At 47.4% G+C, this 20,951-nt stretch overlaps 1 long non-coding RNA gene across 1 annotated transcript in view; it reads left to right on the top strand.

The window, feature by feature from the left end:
* LOC122693854 overlaps positions 1-20,951 on the top strand; it is a 115,294-nt gene that overhangs the window by 42,204 nt on the left and 52,139 nt on the right. Inside the window, exon 2 of the long non-coding RNA XR_006341041.1 lies at positions 1,433-1,521. This is a non-coding gene — a long non-coding RNA (uncharacterized LOC122693854). The remainder of the gene's footprint in view (positions 1-1,432; positions 1,522-20,951) is intronic.

Raw genomic sequence — 20,951 nt, 5'->3', positions numbered from 1 at the left:
AGTTCAAGAGGAGCTGATTTCACCTCTGGCTTGTACAAGTGTGTGGTAGACAGACTTCTAAGATCCCTTCTTACCCCCTCACCCTACCCCGTGATCCTTGTCTCTTGTTGTTCACACCTTTGTATAATCCCCTCCTCCTGAGGGTTGAACCTAAAGACTGACTTCTAATCAGCAGAATACAGCAAAAGTGATGGGATGTCACCTCTGTGACTAAGTTACAAATGGTTGTGGTTTCCATGTCCAAGATGGACAAAGTAGCAAAGGCTTCTGCAAAGCAACTGAGGACATTTGTAGTGAACACAAAGTTCAGGATAAGCATTATCTACCTGGCTTGTTTCTAGAAGGTTGTACTGTTTACCCTGAATGAAAAGTGTCTGGTTCACCAAATCCTAGCCAGTGTTGACCTCCACTGGAGTTATTTCCCTCCTTGCTAACTTTGCTAGTTTAAAAGTATATATGAATGATTTCTAAGTGTTGTTTGAGGTTTCCTCTCTCGGATAATAGTCGTTGAATTGCCCTCCAGATTTGTTTAGTATCTGCATTTCCTCTCTCACTGTTCTCCAGCCATTTAGTACAGGCTTGCCTTCGATGATATAATTCTCAGGAGTAAGGATCCAATCTCTCCAGGGCATCCGGGCCGAGGTCTCTGCCCTCCCAGAGACAGAACAAATGATATTTACCAACTGATGAGTGTCAGGTTTTTCTGCTAATTGCTGAGCTCATGATTCTTTCACAAGAGGGACCTTGAGTCTACACTAAAATACACGTGTAACTGAAAGATGCAACACACCATGCCAGGTCTACAGAGTTCTTCTGCGATTGCAATCTGCAATTAATAACATTAATTTAACACCACACCTCTCCGTTTTGAAAAGAGTGGCTAGATTGGAGGTGGGAAACCTTGTTTTGCTCTTGGGATAAGTGAGAGATTAATTGTTAAGTCTTCTTTAAATAACCCTCAAAGGGACTCTAGAGATGAAATGACTTTTAATTGGCCAACCTAGCACTAGCTCTTGAAGGCTTAGGTGAGTGGAACGTGATTTCTGTCTGTTGAAAACCTGACTTTGCTTCTTTATTATTTATTTATTTTTGTCCGTGCATGGTCTTCAAGACTGTACATGGGCTTTTCTCTAGTGGTGAGCAGGGGGCTACTCTCTCATTGTGGTGAATGGGTTTCTCATCGCAGTGGCTTCTCTTGTTGCGGAGCACAGGCTCAAGGCATGCGGGCTTCAGTCCTTGTTTCTCACAGGCTCTAGGGCCTGTGCTTGGTAGTTGTGGTACATGGACTTAGTTGCTCAGTGGCATGTGGAATCTTCCTAGATAAGGGATCGAACCCGTGTCTCCTGCATTAGCTGGTGGATTCTTTACCATTGAGTCACCAGGGAAACCCCTGACCTTGTCTCTTTGGTCTCTTTCTCTCCCTTCTTCTCAGGCCAAGGATTTATCTACCACTCTTCTCTGAATCAGAGTTCTTCTGCATGGCTGGCATTCACCAAAGACAAGGCAGCAGCTGGAGATCAGGTAAGTTGGAGAAAAGTGAGCTTCTGGATTTTTTTTTTTTTCCCTGTCTTCAGGAGACATGAAGGTGTATCATGGCAATGGAAATGGCATGAACTTGGATCTTACTGTAGTCCCATCACTTCCTAGCAGTTGGCCTTGGGCACATCACTTAGCATTTCTGAGCCTCAACTGCTTCATCTGTTCAAGGGAAATGATTAATACCTATCACAAAGGTTGTGTGTGACCACTGGTGCTCAGGTGAATATCTGATAATGGGCTCCCAGGAGGAAAACTCTGATTTGCAGCATTTGCCAATTGCTGTGGTGCAGAGTCTCTCACTGTGACCAGTTTCAAGCTACCAATATGAGTTCACTGAATGCAGATTTGGGAAAAGATGTGCAGACTGATGTATAGTAGCAAATACCATATAGTATCTTCACCGTACAGAAGTAATAGACGTAAATAATCTCTACAGCATAGATGGTAGAGTAATTCAGTCAATTGATTAAGTGAGGAGTTCTGAATACTTATTTCCTTTGTTACTAATAGAATTTATTTAATTGGAAGTTTATATAATTTTGAAAAAATAATAGCCGTGTCTCTCTGGTCTTTCAGAGTTTATACCCCAGGGCAGTAGTCCCCAACTTTTTTGGCACCAGGGACTAATTTCGCAGAAGACAGTTTTTCCACAAACCAGGGTGACGGGATGGTTTGGGGATGATTCAAGCACATTACATTTACTGTGCACTTTATTTCTAAACTAATGCTGCCACTGATCTGACAGAAGGTATATGTCTGCGGCCCAGAGGTTGGATACCCGTGCCCCTAGGGAACATAGGTGTCTGCAGGTAACCAAAGTACAGGATGGCTTATTGGGAGGTTTAGGGCCCAGATTGGGAAGTCAAACAGACTTAACATTCAAATCCTGCCTCCCCGGGTGGGTGAGCTAGATCAAGTAGCTCATCCTGTCTATAAAATAATCATCTTCTCTTGGAGTTACTGCCAGGTCTAAATGAGATAACATAAGAAAGCTTTGAGCACGGTGCCTGGCACATAGTAACAGCTCCATAAATGGTAGACACGCTGATTAAGAATGTGATAATTGTGCTAATGGAAAAGTGTGAACGTCATAGTGTTGGGAGCCTAGCAGAGGGACAGATTAAGGAGCTGGGTTCAAGCCAGGTGCAAGCAAGCAGACGAAGGCTGTAGTTTGAGCTGGAAGATTGGGAGGGGGTTGCTTCGGGCTGATGAGCAGCCCCACCCTTAAAAGAAAAAAAAAAAAAACCCAGATAGGAACTTTGGGCCTGCCTCTTGCTTTGGATGTAAGTCTCTCCTCTCTCTCTCTGGGAACAAGGGTCAAGAGGGCAAATCAATGAGCTTGAAAAGTGAGAGCAGGTCAATGATGTGAGGCCCTCTCTGCCTTCCTCACGGGGCAGGCTGCCGTTGTGGGGACTTGCAGCCCACTACCGTCCGCCTGGAGAATTGTGAACTCACGGGTGGTGGGAGTAAGAACCTCTGCCGAGCTGCAGGGCATCAGCCAGAGCTGCACTTCAGAAAAGATCCGTCGCCCGGATAAGGAACAGATGCGGTTGTTCAACCCAACCTGTCCTTATCGCCAGGGAACCAGCCCAACATCCTCTGTGTCTCCGACAGAAGCACCAGGACCCCAGGAGATGACCAGCTCACGTCCTCAGAGCTGAAACTGGGGGGAGCTGGGACTCTTGTTTCCAGCACCCCCCACCAGGAGGTGGTGCCCACAGGAGCCCACAGGAGCATCACGGCTCAGGTCCAGACAGGAGGAAGAGGCAGGGAAGTGTGACTCCTGTAAAGGGCTGTGAAGATTCCTGAAGAGCTGCATGTGCGGGCTGCCTTGCCCTTCCAGTCTGAGCCCGGGTTTTTCTTAAACAAGAAATGACCAGTTATCGTTCTCTCTGAAGATACACCCAACCGACTCGTCAGCTTGGCTGGCCACCTTTGATCTGCCTCCAGATGCAGCCGGTACTCCCACTGCTACCCCCCAACTTCCTCTTTCGAAGCTGCAAATATGGTAACAATAGTCTTAACTGAGTGTCAAGCACTTCTTGGGCAGACTCTCATTTAATCCCCACCACAGCCCCTGAGGTAGGTTTTAATGTATCATACCCATTTTATAGATGAGAAAACTGAGTTCAAATAAGAGAATAGACCCATCCACAGTCACCTAGCTGGTAAGCAGCTAAAGCCAGGATTGAAACCCAGATCTCTGTGGCTCCAAAGCCCACTTGCTGCCAGTAGCCAAGAATGCCCCCTGTTTCTCTGAAAACTTACCTACCCCTGGGGGCAGGGCAGGATGGGGGTGAGGCAAGCACTGGGCAAAATGTAAGAAGTTCACTCAGGCTCAAGTTCCTGCCACTGTGGGGCTGGGCCCTGGCACGACTCCGTGAGCAAGTGCCTCCTTGAATTCTGAGCCCTGGGCACCTGCCTCAGCCCAGCCTCTAGGTAAACACCCAGGTTTAGTAGCTTATTGCACACACCAAGTTCAGGGTAGGTCCTACACAGGAAGAATGTTCTGGTCAAACCAGCTGTGGCCAGAGTTTCTTTCTCCCGTAATTACACCGGTGCAATTTTCAGACCCCACCCCACCTCACCAGGGACTCTCAGCCTAGGAAAGGACCCCTGAGACAGCAGGTTCCATCTCTCAGACCCCCCACAGCACAGCTCCCTGTGAGCTGGAAGCCCAGGAAGCCGGCGCTTACCTTCTCTTCCATCTCTCACCACATCCGCCCCCCCCCCCAAACAGCCCCCACAGATATGTCCCTTCTGGGTGGACTCAGCAGTAGAGGCTCCAGGCCCTAGAATTAGACCTGGGTTTGAATGCTGCCCTCACTTGCAGCCAGCTGTGTGATTTTGAACATAGGACTTTCCCCTTCTCTGTGCCTCGATTTCCCCATCAGTAAAATGGGACCAGTGGTGCATGTTTTGCAAGATGTATTAGCTTCCTATGGCTACTCTAACAAATTATTACCAACTGGGTGGGTGAAAACAGAAAATGATTGTCTCACAGTTCCGTCGGCCAGAAGTTCCAAATCGAGGTGTCAGCAGGGTCATGCTCTGTCTCCAGGCTCTAGGGGAGGATCCTTCCTGGCTTCTCCCGCCTTATGGTGGCCCCAGGCGTCCCTTGGCTTGTGGCAATCACTCCAGTCTCCCCCTCTGTCTTCACACAGCCTTTGTCCTTGTGTCCGTGTCCTTTTCTATCTCTTGTAAGGATATTCTCATTGGATGTAGGGCCCAACCTAACCGGCTGTGATCTCATCTCAATTCTAGCTTAACTGTGTCTGAAGTGAAAGTCACTCAGTTGTGTCCGACTCTTTGTGACCCCATGAACTATACAGCCCATGGAATTCTCCAGGCCAGAATACTGGAGTGGGTAGCCTTTCCCTCCAAGGGATCTTCCCAACCCAGGGATCGAACCCAGGTCTTCCACATTGCAGGCGGATTCTTTACTAGCTGAGGCACAAAGGAAGCCCAAGAATACTGGAGTGGGTATCCCTTCTCCAGCGGATCTTCCTGACCCAGGAATCGAACCAACGCAGGGGTCTCCTGCATTGCGTGTGAATTCTTTACCACCTGAGCTTACCGGGAAGCCCTGATAATTGTGTCTGCAGAGACTCTATTTCCAGTGAAGGCCACATTCTGAGGTTCTGGGTAGACGTGGGTTTGGGGGGACACTAGTCACCCCCACTGCACAGAAATGGGCCTGACCCTCAGCTCTCTAGCAGCCTTCTCCTCCGCTCTCTCCTACTCCCTGACTTGGAGGTTGTGATGGTCAATTACATGTGTCAACTTGATGAGGCCACAGGGTGCCCAGATATCTGGTTAAGCACTTTCTGGGTGTGTCCCTGAGGTGTTTAAGGATGAGATTAGCATTGGGATGGGTAGGCTGAGTAAAGCAGATGGCCCTCCCATATCCAATCCCTTGAGGGACCGAATAGAACAAAAAGACAGAGGAAGAGAGAATTCACTCTCTGCCGGCTAGTTTTTGAGTTGGACGCAGTTTTCTCCTGTGATTGGACTGGAACTTACACCACCAGCTCTCCCAGGTTTCCAGCTGACAGATGGCGGGCTGTGGGACTTGTCATCCTCTGTAATTGTGCAAGCCAAATTCTTGGAATACATCTCTTTCTCTCCCTCTCAATAGATAGATAGACAGATATAGATAGATGTAGATTATGTGACATCTATCTCAGATCTATATTTATGAATGTCCATTAAAATATATGTAGGGGCTTGGTTCCAACAGATACAAATTTCAAACACTGTGCGTTTCCTAGTGGCCTACTGGTTAGGATTCTGGGCTTTCTTTGCCATGGCCCAGGTTTGATTCCAGGCAAAAAAAACCAACAACACTTGACAAAGATGCTAAAGTTCCTTACATAAAATGGCATACATAGCACAGTGAATACAAGCAACCCTCTGTATCTAGGGATGTGAAGTCCGCAGGTAAGGAAGGCCGGCTGCATACCCAAATCTACATATGGATTGATCTATATCATGTATAGGCTTCCCTGGTGGCTCAGTGCTAAAGAATCCACCTTCCAATGCAGGAGACACAGGTTCGATCCCCGAGTTCGGAAGATCCCCTGAAGCAGGAAATGGCAACCCACTCTAGTATTCTTGCCTGGAAAATCCCATAGACAGAGGAGCCTGCCAGGCTACAGTCCATGGAGCCACAAAGAGTCGGATATGACTTTGCGACTAAACAACATATTATGTGTATCCTACATATAGGATATCTATTTCATATCTATATCTCTATATACAGAACTACCTATATAGATACAATGACAGAGACATGTGTCTCCAGACAGAGTTTGTTTCTCTGGAGAACCCTAAGACAGAGGCTTTTCTTTCCCCCAAGGGAAGAGAAAGGACGCTTCCAAGGGTATTTGGACAAGGGGCAGATGTTCCCAGTGCTGATTGCCAGTTCCCTCTTCACCCTGGGGCTCTCCTGTTCGATTTCTGAGTAAGTGTGGGGAAGGGTGAGTCCAAGCCGGATCCTCCCCTCATCTGAACAGCACTTTCCATGGAAATAAACTTTCCCAAGGAGGCTCACTGCCCCCTGCTCTTCTTCACCCAGACGTTGAGTCCACAACCACGTCACTCGTAACCACACCACCCATAACAGAGAGACGCCCTTGAGGGGTCCCTGGCTCCTGGGAACCTGGCCTGGCTTGTGCAAGGTCACATCCAGTTGTCACAGGCCCATGAGGAGAGCATGACGATGGCGATTTGCAGGGGAAGAGCTGAGGGTCAGAGGGGTTCCGTAAGGAGCCCAGAGGCACACAGCTTTATTTGCCAGCAGGTGGGGGTAGGGTGTGAATGTATTTGAAGGTTATGAGGTTACAATGATTGCCCTGCACCCCATCCCTCAGCCCAGGCCATCTGAGATGAGATGGGCTTTGTGACGGGCTGGGCATGATGCTTTGTATTCACTTGCTTCATCCTCATAGCTGCCTTGTGAGGTGGCTGTCACCCCCAGTCAGCAAACAAGGCTCAGAGAAGATCGAAGAAGGGCTATCCTGAAATCCCTGGGCTCCTGCAGAGCCAGGGTCCAACCTGAGTGGGCCCATCCCCAAAAGCTCTCCTCCTCCCTCTCCCCTGACCCCTCCCTCCCAGCTCATTCTTCTCTGTCTTCCCCATCCTCTCCTGGGTGGGGCAGGTGGGGAGACAGTGTTCCCTGGAGGAGGGAGGGGCAAGGAAGGTGGGTCCTTTCCTTCACCTGGACTGCATTCTGCAGAGAGTGAGAAAGCGCCTGGGTGAGAGTGTGTAAATGTGTGTGACTGGGGGTCTGGGTGTGTGTGAGCATGAGTGTGTGTATGAGAGAATGTCTGCATGTTTGTGTGAATGTGTATATGTGTGTGTGTGTGTGTCTGAGGGTATGTGTGTGGCTTGGTGGTCTGGGTGTGTGTGAGCATGAGTGTGTGTATGCGAGAATGTCTGCATGTGTGTGTGAGTGTGTATATGTGTGTGTGTGTGTCTGAGGGTATGTGTGTGGCTTGGGGGTCTGAGTGTGTGTGAGCATGAGTGTGTATATGCGAGAATGTCTGCATGTGTGTGTGAGTGTGTATATGTGTGTGTCTGAGGGTATGTGTGTGGCTTGGGGGGTCTGAGTGTATGTGAGCATGAGTGTGTGTATGTGAGAATGTCTGCATGTATGTGTGTCAGTTTGTGTGTGTGTGTGTGGCTTGTTGGGGGGCAGAGAAGGGACAGAGATAGGAACAGACATTCCTCGAGGTTGGGCCAGGACTGGGTAGGCATCACCTCCCTCCCCTGTCTCTGCCTCTCCTCTCCTTTTCCTCCCCCAGCCCCATTCCACACCCTGCACCCCCTGCCCCAGGATTCTATCAGCCTGGGACAAATGAAAAGAGCGAAGCTAGGGCGGGCCCATGGCAGGGGGTCAGGGGGGCTAAGCAGGTCAGGGCCCTTGTCTCTGCTTCCCTGGGTTCCTGAACACCAAGGATTACAGCTTCAACTTCTGCTGTTTAATCAGCTGGTAGCAATTTAACCATTACACCCCAGTGAGAGAATCCAAGACATTTCCTACAGGAGGGGGAGAGGGGAAGACTAAGATGGGAGGAATGCAGGAAGGGGGAGCGGTGGAGACACAAAACAGTTTTATTAAAAAGAAAAAGGGAGGAAGAAAAGGACCGTGATCTGTAATTGTATCTCAGTTGAAACAGAGCTCCCAGGGCTGGGTGGGGAAGCAGACCCCTGGAGACGCAGGGAGGGGGAGGCTGCAGGGTTGAAATGGGGAAGGTGGGTGCTGGTTGGGGGGCAGGGGAGGGGGACATAGAGGAGCTTGGCTTGGGACGTGGGAAGGAGTTTTGTCTCCTGCTTTGAGGGGCGGTCTCCAGACCCAAGGAAGGCCCTGCCCCTTGCAAGCCGTGCTGGGTCTGGCCCCTCTGAAACTGGAAACAGCAGAGCAGCTAAGCAGAGACTGATTCACTTGGCACCACGGGTTTATCTGTAAACTGCTTGGAAAATGAGTCGGCAGGTGAGGTGAGATTCTTTATCAAATGTATTTTTATCCTGTAAAAAAAAAAAATCTTCTCCAGCCCACTCCCATTTTTCTGGGCCCCAATGTGCCTAAAGTGCTCACACCTGAGTTCAGGTGACTTTGTGATCAGCTGCTGCACTTGGCCCCCAACCTAAGCAAGAGAGAGCCTCTGCTATGTGTGGCCTGATGCCAAGCACCTGGGGACGTCTGTGGACGAGAAGTTGGAAGAAAGCCAGGATAGCATTTGCGGCATAGAAAGAGCCTGGCTGTCTTGAAGGCTGGGGTTTCAGGTTTGAGCCCCAGGGCTGTTCTCGGCTGGCTGAATGAACTGGGGCAAGTTGCTAGGCCTCTCTGAACCTCAGGTCTTTACTTTGATTTACAGAGGCCAGCACACTTTTTCTGCAAAGGATCAGATAGTAAATACCTTTGCAGGCCGTTCGGTCTCTGCGGCAACTATTCAACCTTGTCGCGGTAGTGTGAAAGCAGCCGTGGACACACATAAATGAGCAAGGATAGCTGTGTCTAGTACAACTTTATTTACAAAAGCGGGCAGCTAGCCTAGGGGCTGTAGTTTGCTTACCCATCATCTAGAAAACAGAAATGAAGATGCTTCTGGGACCCCGTTAATTAAGTTAAATTCAGTGTGGTAGTACATTGTCAGGGTCTGAAACACGTTGGCTTATTGTTATCCAGACGGGGTGAGCAAGACAGCGGAGACTTCTCTGACCAACAGACTTTCCACCAACTTTCCATCATTTCATGTCAGGCATGAGCAGATGCTACCATTAAGTCAGTAAAGAAGCCACTAGTAGGAATCTAGAGAGACAAGGGCCTGGACATCACCATGATTACTGTAATATTTTATGATGATAAAGTATTTTATAATATAAATATAGTGTTTTGTAATTGTAATTATTACCGTTATTGAGCTTCCCTGGTGGCTCAGATGGTAAAGAACATAGAAGATTCGGGTTCGATCCTTGGGTTGGGAAGACCGCCTGGAAAAGGGAATGGCAACCACTGCAGTATTCTTGCCTGGAGAATTCCATGGACAGAGGAGCCTGGCGAACTAAAAATGTACTGTTTTATAATTATTATATTATAATTATTACCATCCTTTTTTATTATGCCAATGGGTCTGCACAGGCTGTGGGGACACATTGGTGCCCAAGTCTGGGAGGTCTGGATGGTGGCCTGCCATGGGACGTGGATTTTGAGCATTTGTTGTGGCTCCCTCACTGTGAGGTCAGGGAACCAGGAGATGATGTACAAGGCATAGATCACACATCACTTCCTCCATCCCTTACAGCACTTCTGCACAATATACTTTCCCATCTCCATTTTTCAGATGAGGAAACTGAGGCTTAGCGAGGGCTTAAGTGACTTCCTCAGATTCAAATGACTATTAAAGCATGGGCAGAGCTGGGGTTTGAAACTAAGAAGGCATTCCAAACTCCAGGCTCTTTCTATGTCACACCAAAAGCCCCCCACCTGCTAAGAACCAGGATATTCAAGCATCAAACCCACCATCTTGGTAGGGTGACCAACCATCCTGCTTTGTCCAAAACCCAGGGGGTTCCCAGGTGCCAACTGGGGCAGAAGTCCTCAGAGAGTGCAGGCTCCCCTTACATTTTGGTGTTATGGACGCTCGGCCCTTCAGCTACTGACCTGCCCTTTCTGCCTTCCAGTGTGTCTGCTTCCTGCCCCGTGTTCAGACCCTCTTTCTTCTGTGCTGTGCTGTGTGTGGGTACAGCCTCCAACGGCCATCTCTGTGAATCCCCGTCGCTTTTCCAAAGTGAGCCTTTGTGAAACCACCTTAGGGCACAACGTCCTAAAATTAAAGCATTAGTTAAAATACATAAAACATGAAACAGCGAAAGCAATGGAAACAGCTGAAATAGTATAATAAAACATGTCATTACAGCAGATTAGGATGAAAAATAGTTCTTGCATTATGCCCTGAAGGTTGGCAAACTGGGACTTCGTAAATATGTCAAGAAATGTACACACAAACGCACACGCAGAGATATTTATATACAAAAATCTCAGAAGCAGTGGAAACAGCTGAAATGGTAGAATGATGTGCACTTTAAGTATCTAGTGTGCGTTCTTGCCCTAGTTTATAAAACATGATCAGATACCTGTTGGCGGGGGTGGGGAGGGCAGAGACTCTGGAAGCTGCAAAGTGTTGCCGGGCTCTGCAATTTTCCATCAAGAGTTCTCTGGGAAGTTAGAAGCAATCTGTACAAGATCAGCTTTCGCACCCCCGCACCTTCACCTATCAGAGGTCTCCCTGCACGTTTACCAGTGTGTGCAGCTCCCCTACACTCGTCTCACGTGACCCCCACATTCCTGCTGCTAATGGGTTCACAGTCTGTTTCGCCATATGGGGGGGAGGTAGAATTTCTAATGGGAAAGCCGAAAGCCAGCCTCTGCCCACTCTTACTCCTACTGGGACTGACCGATACTCACACTTGGGAACCCCGGGAAGGGGACATAAATGGGGTAACCAACCCTCTCCTGGCTCTAGCACTGAAGCCTCTCAGTCCCAGGCAAACCGGGATGACTGGACCCTCTACAATGAAGTCCCAATCCCGTGACTGTTTCGGTGTTCAACTTCTTTCTTTTACATTTTAAAATCACAGATGGACAAAGCCACTGAAATCACCTCAACCCATTCCTGAGTCATCCTTCCCCCACTGGATGCAAAAAGGAACATGTAATTCAGGTTACAAAAATCAGCAGAAAGACATAAATTGTTGGTGGGCCCCCAAAATCCTACTGTCCACTGATGATCAGCAAACGAGCAAATTGCTTCTGGGTTGATCTTTCTGGCAAGTCTTAGTGTCTGTTTTATTTAACTGACGGCATCTGTGTCTGATAGCAGGGCTTTCTTGGAGTGATGAATTGCGTCCATATTTACTCTTCTTCCTAAAGCTAATTGTTGGGGGGGGGGGTGTTTTAAATACCTTTTTGATGTGCTAAGAGCTCCCCGTGAGGTAAATAAACAGACCGTTAGGTTTCGCCCAGAAGTGTCTGCAGAAGCACCATCTCCTAATTCGTTGTAGTTAATGGACATTAACCTCTCCAGCTCCCTCTCTCCGTTCAACCCTCATCCTATAATCATTGTCATTACTTATAATAACATTTTACACTTGTAGGTCAGCTCTTCTTTCTGAGTGCCCGAGTCTCATCTAATGAGTAGCTTTTGAATCTAAATAATGAAGTATTTGCCCTTCTCAAGTTTCCACATCTAGGAACAAGAACACTCTTCCCCTGACCTTTGCTTGGAGCCTATTCACGAATGCACAAACACACATATTCACACTCAGGGAACAGGCACTCACATAGGCATACATGCACGTGCACACACACACACACACCCTCTGAATTACCAATGGGAACTAACACCACTTGTCATTTGCTTATCTTCAGCATGCAAATGATCATGATAGCCACCATTTCTGGTGGCTTTCCTGATGGCTCGAATGGTAAAGGATCTGCTTGCAAATACAGGAGACCAGGGTTTGATCCCTGGGTCAGGAAGATCCCCTAGAGAAGGGAATGGCTACCCACTCCAGTATTCTTGCCTGGAGAATCCCATGGATAGAGGAACCTGGTGAGCTACAGTCCATCGGGTCACAAAGAGACACGACCAAGTGACTAACACTTTCACTTTTTTTTTCAAATCTGCCCTGCTGCTGTGTTAAAGGCACTCAGCATGCATTTCATTTGTATCGCAACGCTTTGAAGTAGATAATCGGCCCATTCTACAGTGGGGGAACTGAGGGTCCCAGAGGGGCAGTAACCTCAGGTTCACACAGCTAATAAGTTACCAAGAGCCATTCCCAACCCCCAGACTGTCTCCAGGGCCCTCACTTTAAGTCACCAATAACCCAAATGATCCTAGTCAACTCAGAATCCTCAGATGCCCTTGTCCACTGTCCTGGGGCAATCCCCCGTGGGAGGGACCTTCTTTCAGGCTGCACTTTGCAGTTGCAGATCACTGGAGACAGTTTGCCCGATTACAGGGACCAGAAATGGCGCCGTTCTTTCTGGATCCGGTGTAATGTCAGGGCGGTCTGGACCCGGAGCTGCCATCTCGCAGGGGACACTGGAATGGGCCTGGCTGGACCTGCTGCACCTTGCAGACCCCCAGCCAGCCTCCTGCCTCCCCTTCCGGAAGGATATAGCACTTGTCCGTCTTTCCAGCCAGGAAGGAGGAGGATGTCTGTGGTCAGTGTCATCACAGCTGCCACGGCAAGGCAAGAGCCTCCGAGGGACAGAGGCCCCTAAGGAGACAAGCCTGTGGCAAAGAGAAAACCGATTCCCTCAGCATCCTTTCAGCTGGCAGCTTGAAGCTATTTGAGGCGTCAAACGTCCCCCAGTTGGTTTCAAGGCAAACGCCACTTGGCTGGGGAGGGGCCCCCACTTTCAGCAAGTGTTCTAGCAGAATGCCAGAGACCAAAATTACATGCCTTCCCCTCACGGCTTAAAAAGCAGCCTTCAAGGGGGTTTTACCCATGTATAATTCAAGAAGCGCCGGAGCTAGAAACTGCAAACTCTGTTAGATTTTCCTTCCTCGGGAGGATCTTTGTCTCAAGCCACAATTGTTTAAAATTGCAGTGTCGCGTGCATGGAGGGGAATGGCTCTGACCCCTTGTTCAGGTGACACTCGTCAGGCCCTCCTCATTGAGGAGCCTGCAAGAAGACACATAGCGGAAAACCTGAATGACTTTGGTCTGCGTCCAAAGTTCCTCTTCTCTTTTTCTTTGTCCTTTTCAAGAACACAGAGTTGTGAAGCAAATTGCAGCCCAGTCTGCTCGAGTCTGGTCCTCAGAGTCTCAGAGGCCCTGAGCACGTCTCACTGCCTAAGGGTGGCAGCTTAAATGCCCAGAGACTCTCAAACAACCAGCCTGTGTGTGTCGCCCAGCCGCCACCCAAACTAGCAGGCAACCAAGGGGCCAGGAGACTGGGTTCCTCCTGTAGATTGCCTCCACCTTACAGGCCTCGCAGGAGCTGGCCCCAAATGTAACCACAATTTCCATTACCAAGGGACACAGTCACTCATGTTGGCAGCCCTCCAGACTCTCCCACTTCCTGGGGCATGGCAGCACGGCAGACTCCAGAATCAGAGTCTGTATTCAGACCTCTGCCCTGCTACTCCAGGGCTGTGTGACCTTGAGCAAGTTGCTGAACCTCTCTGGACTTTCTTTTCATCATCTATAAAATGGAGCTAGTAATGCTTGCCTTGTGGCACTGTGAAGATTAAACGAGTAAGTGCCGCCTGTCGTGCCCAGAGCTGGCCTCTCCATCTAGCGCAGCAGGCACACGGCCTGTGGACATGGTGCTTTCAGGAGTCCCCCCCAAAAATATTTCTTGAAATAAGCAAGATGCACATCTTAACTGTGTTGGTATAAAGGTGAATATATTAATAATTAAAGTCGATTGCATTTATCTTTATAACTATGCAGATATAAAAAATAACTTTTAGTATTTTTAATGGGGAAAATGTTAGTCACTCAGTCGTGTCTGACTCTTTGCTGCCCCATGGACTGTAGCCTGCTAGGCTCCTCTGTCGATGGAATTCTCCAGACAAGAATCCTGAATGGGTAGCCATTCCCTTCTCCAGGAAAGGAGTCCACAAAAAATCAAGGTGTGGCCCTGTTGATCCCCACTGAGCACATTATAGTCATCTCCTATAAACCTCACAGCCCTTTGGGGCAAATGTTGTGAGCCCCATTCTAGAGGTGAAGAGTATGGGTCTCAGCAGGGCTTGGTGACTGTCGAAGCCACCCTTCTGATAAGCCGCATTCTCTTTTTCTTAAGCTCCTGCTATAAATTAGAAGTCACCTTCATACAACAAGGAACAGAAGAGAAGGTTAGTTTGGCCCTGCCTTCGGCAGGATCACAGGTGAAGCCTTTGCCCAAATACCCCCCTACCAGGACCTTGGCCCCATCCTATTATTTACTCAATAAATTTCTTTAAATTATTTGTTAAAATCAGTCTATTTTAAAAGAGAAATTGGGGCTTCCCTGGTGGCTCAGTGCCTACCAATGCAGGAGACACTGGTTCAAGCCCTGATCCCGGAAGACCCCACATGCCTCGGAGCAAATTACCCTGTGCACCACAACTCTTGAGCCAGTGCTCTAGAGCCCAGTAGCTGCAACTTCTGAGCCCACGTGCCGCAACTACTGAAGACCAAGAGGCCCTAGGGTCGGTGCTCCCCCACAAAGAAACCCAGTAAGAAACCCAGTAAGAAACCCGAGCACCACAACTAGAGAGTGGCCCCTTCTCACTGCAGCTAAAGAAAAGCCCACGCAGAAATGAAGACCCAGCACAGCCAAAAATAAATAAATAAAACTATTTTTTTATAAAAGAGAAATGGTATATCCCTACCATGAATAGAAAGCTGGGATCACTTGCCATAATAAGAAAAAAAAATACATGTGTATTAAAATTTTGAAAGTTCCCGTGAGGGCCATCTAAGATCATCTTGCATCAGGGTTATAGGAAGATGAGTGGGGTCAAGGTCATGCCAATGAGGGTCAAGGTCATTTGAGTGAGGGTCCAAGTAGAGTGAGTGAGAATAAGATCCTGTACTTATTATAAATTTTGTTATTTTGTTCATCATGGATATTTTTCATGAATCTTAATTCTTCTACTATTGCTTGTGCTTATTTTATCTTGATGGCTGAGTTTTTGGCCAGCACCTTAAATTCTGGACCAGAGGCAAGCATTTCACTCGCATTACATCACCTGTGTTGCATATAGAAGGAAGGTACTCCCCACTTGAGAAACCCAGTCTAAGGTCAGTGACTTCCTGGGCCAGCATCTTAGAGAAAATCAGACCAAGGAACAGCAAGTGGAGAGGTTCCAGGGAGGCGTAGACAGGGTGTGGAGATCAGTGTGGGCCGAAGTGGTCGGCAAATGGATTTTGAGAACTCTTTTCAAGGCCGAATTAACTTCCAGGCCTGGAGGGACCATTAACTTCTGCTCTCAGACTCCCCTTAATGGACTGAAGGCTCACTCCCCACCCAAGGTAAACCGCTTACCCCGCCTCCCCTCGCTTGCCCTAGGCCTGGTGTTTATAAAGCCATTTGCACTCCCAGGAGAAGGGAGAATGAATGGTGATTGTTTCATCATTAAGTTAACTCTGCGAGGACTCAAACGCAGTGCAGGGGTGGCCCCATCCCTGTCCTCCCACTGACCCACGAGTGTCTACTGTCTGTAAATACCACCCCACACCATGAACGGGGTAAGATCTGGCCAAGTGAGCCCGGGCTGGGGCTGGAATGCAGAGCGATGCCTTGAGTGTGAAGGGTTCTCAAGGCTGCAGAGTCCCACACATTTCACAGGCCCTTTCTAGCAAAGCTAATTAACTTCCCACTCCCTCGGGCACTGGTGTAAGAGCAAGGAGTAGGAATTATTGATGTGACCAAGTTTCCTAGCAGCTGGTGGGTTGGGGTCGCCTTCTTGCACTGATCTGAGGGGGCAACTAGGACTTCCAAGTAGACACATGTGCATGTGAGCACAGACACATATGGGCCTGAAATTCCACCATTTGATGCCATCAGACTTGGAGGGAGCTTTCTGAAATGGGCTTCCCTGGTGGCTCAGATGGTAAAGAATTCGTCTGCAATGCAGACCTGGATTCAATCTCTGGGTCGGGAAGCTCCCCTGGAGAAGGGAATGGCTACCCACTCCAGTATTCTGGAGTGTCCTGGAGAATTCCATGGACAGAGGAACCTGTACAGTCCATGTGGTCACAAGAAGTCCAACATGACTGAGCGCCTAACACTTTCAGTTTCTGCAGTGTGTTATGCAAATACAGGCCTCCTTGAAAGGGACCCCTGAGCCTTTGTGGGTAAATAATCTCATATGATTAGGGTACATTCTTATAGCTGGGGCATAAGGTGAAGGGGACAGCAAAGAGAAGACAGGAGACCTGGGGGAAAGAGATGGTAAAATATACAGAGAGGTGTTGAGTGTAGGAGGCAGTGTGTGAACACATTTGTTCATTGATTCAGACAATATTTACTGAGCATGTGCCAAGCACTGGGCTAGAGTCTTGGCATATAGTGGTGAGCAAGGGCCCTGCTCTTGTAGAGCTCACAGCCTAGGTGGGAGACTAACCAAGCAATGAACCAACTCCTTAGCTCAGCCTCGAAGGCCTTTTATGATCTGGCCCTTGGCCTTGTCTCATCTCCTGTCACCCTCCCTGGGACTGCCAAGCTCTAGCCACTTGGCTTTCTTTTACTTCTTGAACATACCAAACTCATTCCCACCCCAGGGCCTTTGTACTTAGTTTTCCCTCTGCCTGTAGCTAACTTTCCTGGATTTTCATATGACTCATTCCTTTTTACTTCTCAGATCTCATAAAAAATATCACCTCCCCAGGAAGCCCTCCCTGACAACCCCCACTCTAAATTTCCCTTTTCCTCTCTGTCACTTTCCAGCCCATTGCCTAGTTTGCTTTTCTTCTCAGCACTTATCACCATCCCGGATAACTACTGGTTTCTGGGTTCCGTGTCTTTCTTCTCCATGTCAATGCAAGCTCCTTGGGAGTAAAGCCTTTGTCTAGATAAAGGAAGCAAACAAAAAGTTAATAAGTGATTGTGCCTTGTGACGCAGGGAACAGCTCAGTGAGAGAGGATAACTCGGGCAGGTGTGGCCTGTTCAGGGCCGCAGGGCGGGGGGTGGTCAGGGAAGGCCTCCCCAAAGGGTGATATTTAAACTGAAGCCTGCAGAATGAGAAGGAAATGGCCTGGAAAGCAGACAGGAGTTGGGGAGGTTTCAGTCAGAGGAGCAGCACCCTCAGAAGGAAACCTCCAAATGGCATTTTTCAAGGAATCAAAAAGACCCCCCACTCTGGACAGTCAGGCCTGGGTTTGAATGTCAGTTCAGCTGCCTCTAGCTGTGTGACTCATGGGCAAGTCATTTCCCTCTTTTGGCCTTAATCTCTGTCTTTATAAAATGGGGATTAAAATGCCTTCCATGAACTGTGTTATTAAAATTACATAAGATAATATAGAGAGAGTTTGGTATAGAGCAGGAGCTTAATAGATGTTCATATCTACCTCCCTTCCCTTCATGAAGTTGCTAGTGACTCCAGGCTGGTAGAATTGGCCTACTCTAAGACAGGACCCTCTCCACCCCTGCCTTATCCCTACTACCTTTGCCCCTTCTCCTTGTATCTGAAACCCAATCCCCCCACCCCACTTCTCCCATTTGCACAGCCTACCTGGCCTGCTGTGGGTCTTTGGCTACAATCTCCCCACTGAAGACTGCTCAGAGATCTTAGTGGCAGCTTGTCCCACATCAGACCTGAGCTAGGACGAGACCCCAGATCATCTAAAAACAAGACCAGCATTCCTTCCATGTTACCTACCAACTGAGGCCCAGAGCAAGGAGGTTGCAGTTGTTCGCTATCAAAGATGCTCCCCGCTTCAAGTTCAAGACCCAGGAAGCAATAGCGCTGACCCTCACACTCTTGAGCTGAGACATCTCTAGCAGGATAATAGTAACTACCAGTTACCCAGCCCTGTCAAGGAGCTAGGTGAGCTGCTGAGTTCTTTACAGGCCTAATCTGATTTTGCAGCCTCATTGATCACAGGAGGTATTATAGTCCCACTTTATAGATGAGCACGTTAAAACTCAGAGGTGAAGTGACTTTTTCAAGATCCCATAGCTGTGAAGACACAGTGTTTATAGCCCAAGCAAGGGCATTATTACATGTCTTTAATAACCAGCAAAAGTATGGCCATCTGCCAATCAGAAGAGACATTAGCTTTGAACCCCTGGCCTGGCGTACCTAAGAGCATCAGCCCCAGTGAGGCTCCCTGCAACCTATGATGCTGTGGGGCCTCCGGGGGAAGCCAGTGTACTTGGGGTAAAAATGAGGGAGCTGCCCGCTGGGTCAGACAGCTTGGGAGAAAACCAGAGAATATGATATCCAGCCAAGAGGTCATCTCCCTGAGGCTACATAGCACACTTTGAAGGAGTAAGCAAATCTCAGAGGCATGACCCAGAGTCTGGGTGCAGTCAAGTAGAGGGACACGGCCTGGCACATCCAAGTAGATGAGCTGAGGCTGGTATTCAGAGATCCACAGGGGCCTGAAGGCATCTGAACATCTAGGCCAAGGTCCATGTGTCCAAACCTAGTCTGAGCTCCTTCACGTTATTCAGACAGAATTCCTTTACTTTTGTCCAAGACAGCAGCCCTTTGGACATACTGCCTGGACTTGAAGCACAGATTCACTACCTGTCAGCTCTGCAACCTTGACTAAGTTGTTTAATTCTCCCTGTGTCTCAGTTTCCTCATTAATACAATTTTATTGCAGCAATTATTAGGTAAATTATACTTTTTAAGCTCTGTGAAGCAGTACTCAATGCATAAATAATTTTCCCAGGATGGTTTTATGAAATACCAATTGTACCAAACTATTTGCTTTTCTCCCATCACTCTCACATCTTGTGGTGGTGGTGGTTTAGTTGCTCAGTCATGTCCGACTCTTTGTGACCCCATGGACTGTAGCCCACCAGGCTCCTCTGTCCATGGGATTCTCCAGGCAAGAATACTGGAATGGGTTGCCATTCCCTTCTCTACTCACACCTTGTATTGGTTAGGAATTGTGCTTGGCTGCTGGTGTGCATGCTAAGTCGCTTTGGTCATGTCTGGCTCTTTGCAACCCTGTGGACTGTAGCCTGCCTGGCTCCTCTGTCCAAGGGATTCTCCAGGCAAGAATACTGGAGTGAATTGCCATGCCCTCCTCCAGGGTATCTTCCCAACCCAGGGATTGAACTTGTTCCTCTTACATCTCCTGCATTGGCAGGCAGGTTCTTTACCGCTAGTGCCACCTGAAAAGCCCCAGCTACTGGTAACAGAGACATAAAATAACAGTCGTTTTTAAAAAAAAAATAGGAATTTATTTTCTTCTCACTTAAAAAAGTCCAGGACTGGCATACTATGTCCTCAAAATCATCAGTGTCCCATGTTCATTTTTTTTCTCATTTATCCTTGGTTTATGGTTTCTATTATCAAGATCACAAAATCACTGCTGCAACTCCAGACATCATGTCTTCATTCCAGGCATGCAGAAAGCTGAAGAGAGAAAAGCAAAAGAGTACAGTGGCTGAGTTAACCCATTTTTAAAAAGCTTTCCTGAAAGCTCTACCCAAATGTTTTCCACATACTGTTTATGTGGAACAGTATATCTGGACTTGTATATCTGGACACAAGTTTAAGCAAACTCTAAGTGATAGTGAAGGACAGGGAAACCTGGCTTGCTACAGTCCATGGGGTCACAAAGAGTCGACACAACTGAACAGCAACAATCTGCAAAGGACGCTGGGAAATGTAGATTTTTTTTTTAGTTACTCTGTTGCCACTTAACAAAAAACAAAGTTAGGTCACTAAGGAAAGTGGGTATAGATATTGCATGGGCAACCAGAAGAATTTGTCTACTTTTGTCCATGGTGGTTTGTGTACTTGACATATTCCCTTCCTGTGAAAATCATACTGATCCTTTGAGGCCTGGCTCAAATGTGTCACTTCCCTAAAGTCTTACCTGGAATCCTCTGTCTAGCCCACACCCTTTTCTACCTGCATTGCTCAACACAGGAGCCAAAGGCAGCCACTAGTGCAGCTGAATAACAGAATTCTTAATTAAAATAACTTAATTTTAATTAGTTTAAATTTAAGTTAAAAAACTAATATTGCATTCAATTATTGGAAAACTTTGAGTATGTTTGGAACAACTTGGATATGCGAATCTAGTTTTTCAACCATAAATTATAAAATCTAAATACAGATCAAGTATTTTCAATGAAAATTTAGTGTCTGAATTGAGACATGTTATACTTAATACACAGATTTTTTTTTTACTTTAAACTTTTTTTTTTCTTTTGAACTTTTTATTTTGTTTTGGGGTATAACTAATTACTTACACACAGATACAAAGATGTTTTACCAAAAAATAAAAAGTAAAATATCTCACTAATATTTATCTTCATTACATGTTGAAATGATACTGTTTGCGGTATATTGGGTTAGATAAAATATTAAAGTTAATTTCATCTGAATAATTTCATCAGTTCCATTTTGCCTTTTGGATGCAGCTACTAGAAAGAATTTAACTATGTATGTGGCTCTGGGTATGTTTCTATTGCACATTTCTGCTTTCTGTCTTCTGTATTTGAGTCAATTGTTAACATATCTGTCTCCCTACTCCATGCATATGGCTACATAAGAGCCAGCATCCTTGTAGCATTTATAGCAACTATTTACTGAGCACTTATCCTGTGCTAGGAACCATGCTATTTTAACTTAAGGAAAAATTCTTTAATTATTATAGATTCATAGGAAGTTTCAAAAAAGAAATAAAAGGACAAGGAAGATCCATGTACCCTTAC

This window comes from Cervus elaphus, chromosome 5 (genome assembly GCF_910594005.1).
Source record: "Cervus elaphus chromosome 5, mCerEla1.1, whole genome shotgun sequence".
In the NCBI taxonomy this organism is placed as follows: Eukaryota; Metazoa; Chordata; class Mammalia; order Artiodactyla; family Cervidae; genus Cervus; species Cervus elaphus.
This window is presented reverse-complemented; position numbering and strand designations above follow the sequence as displayed.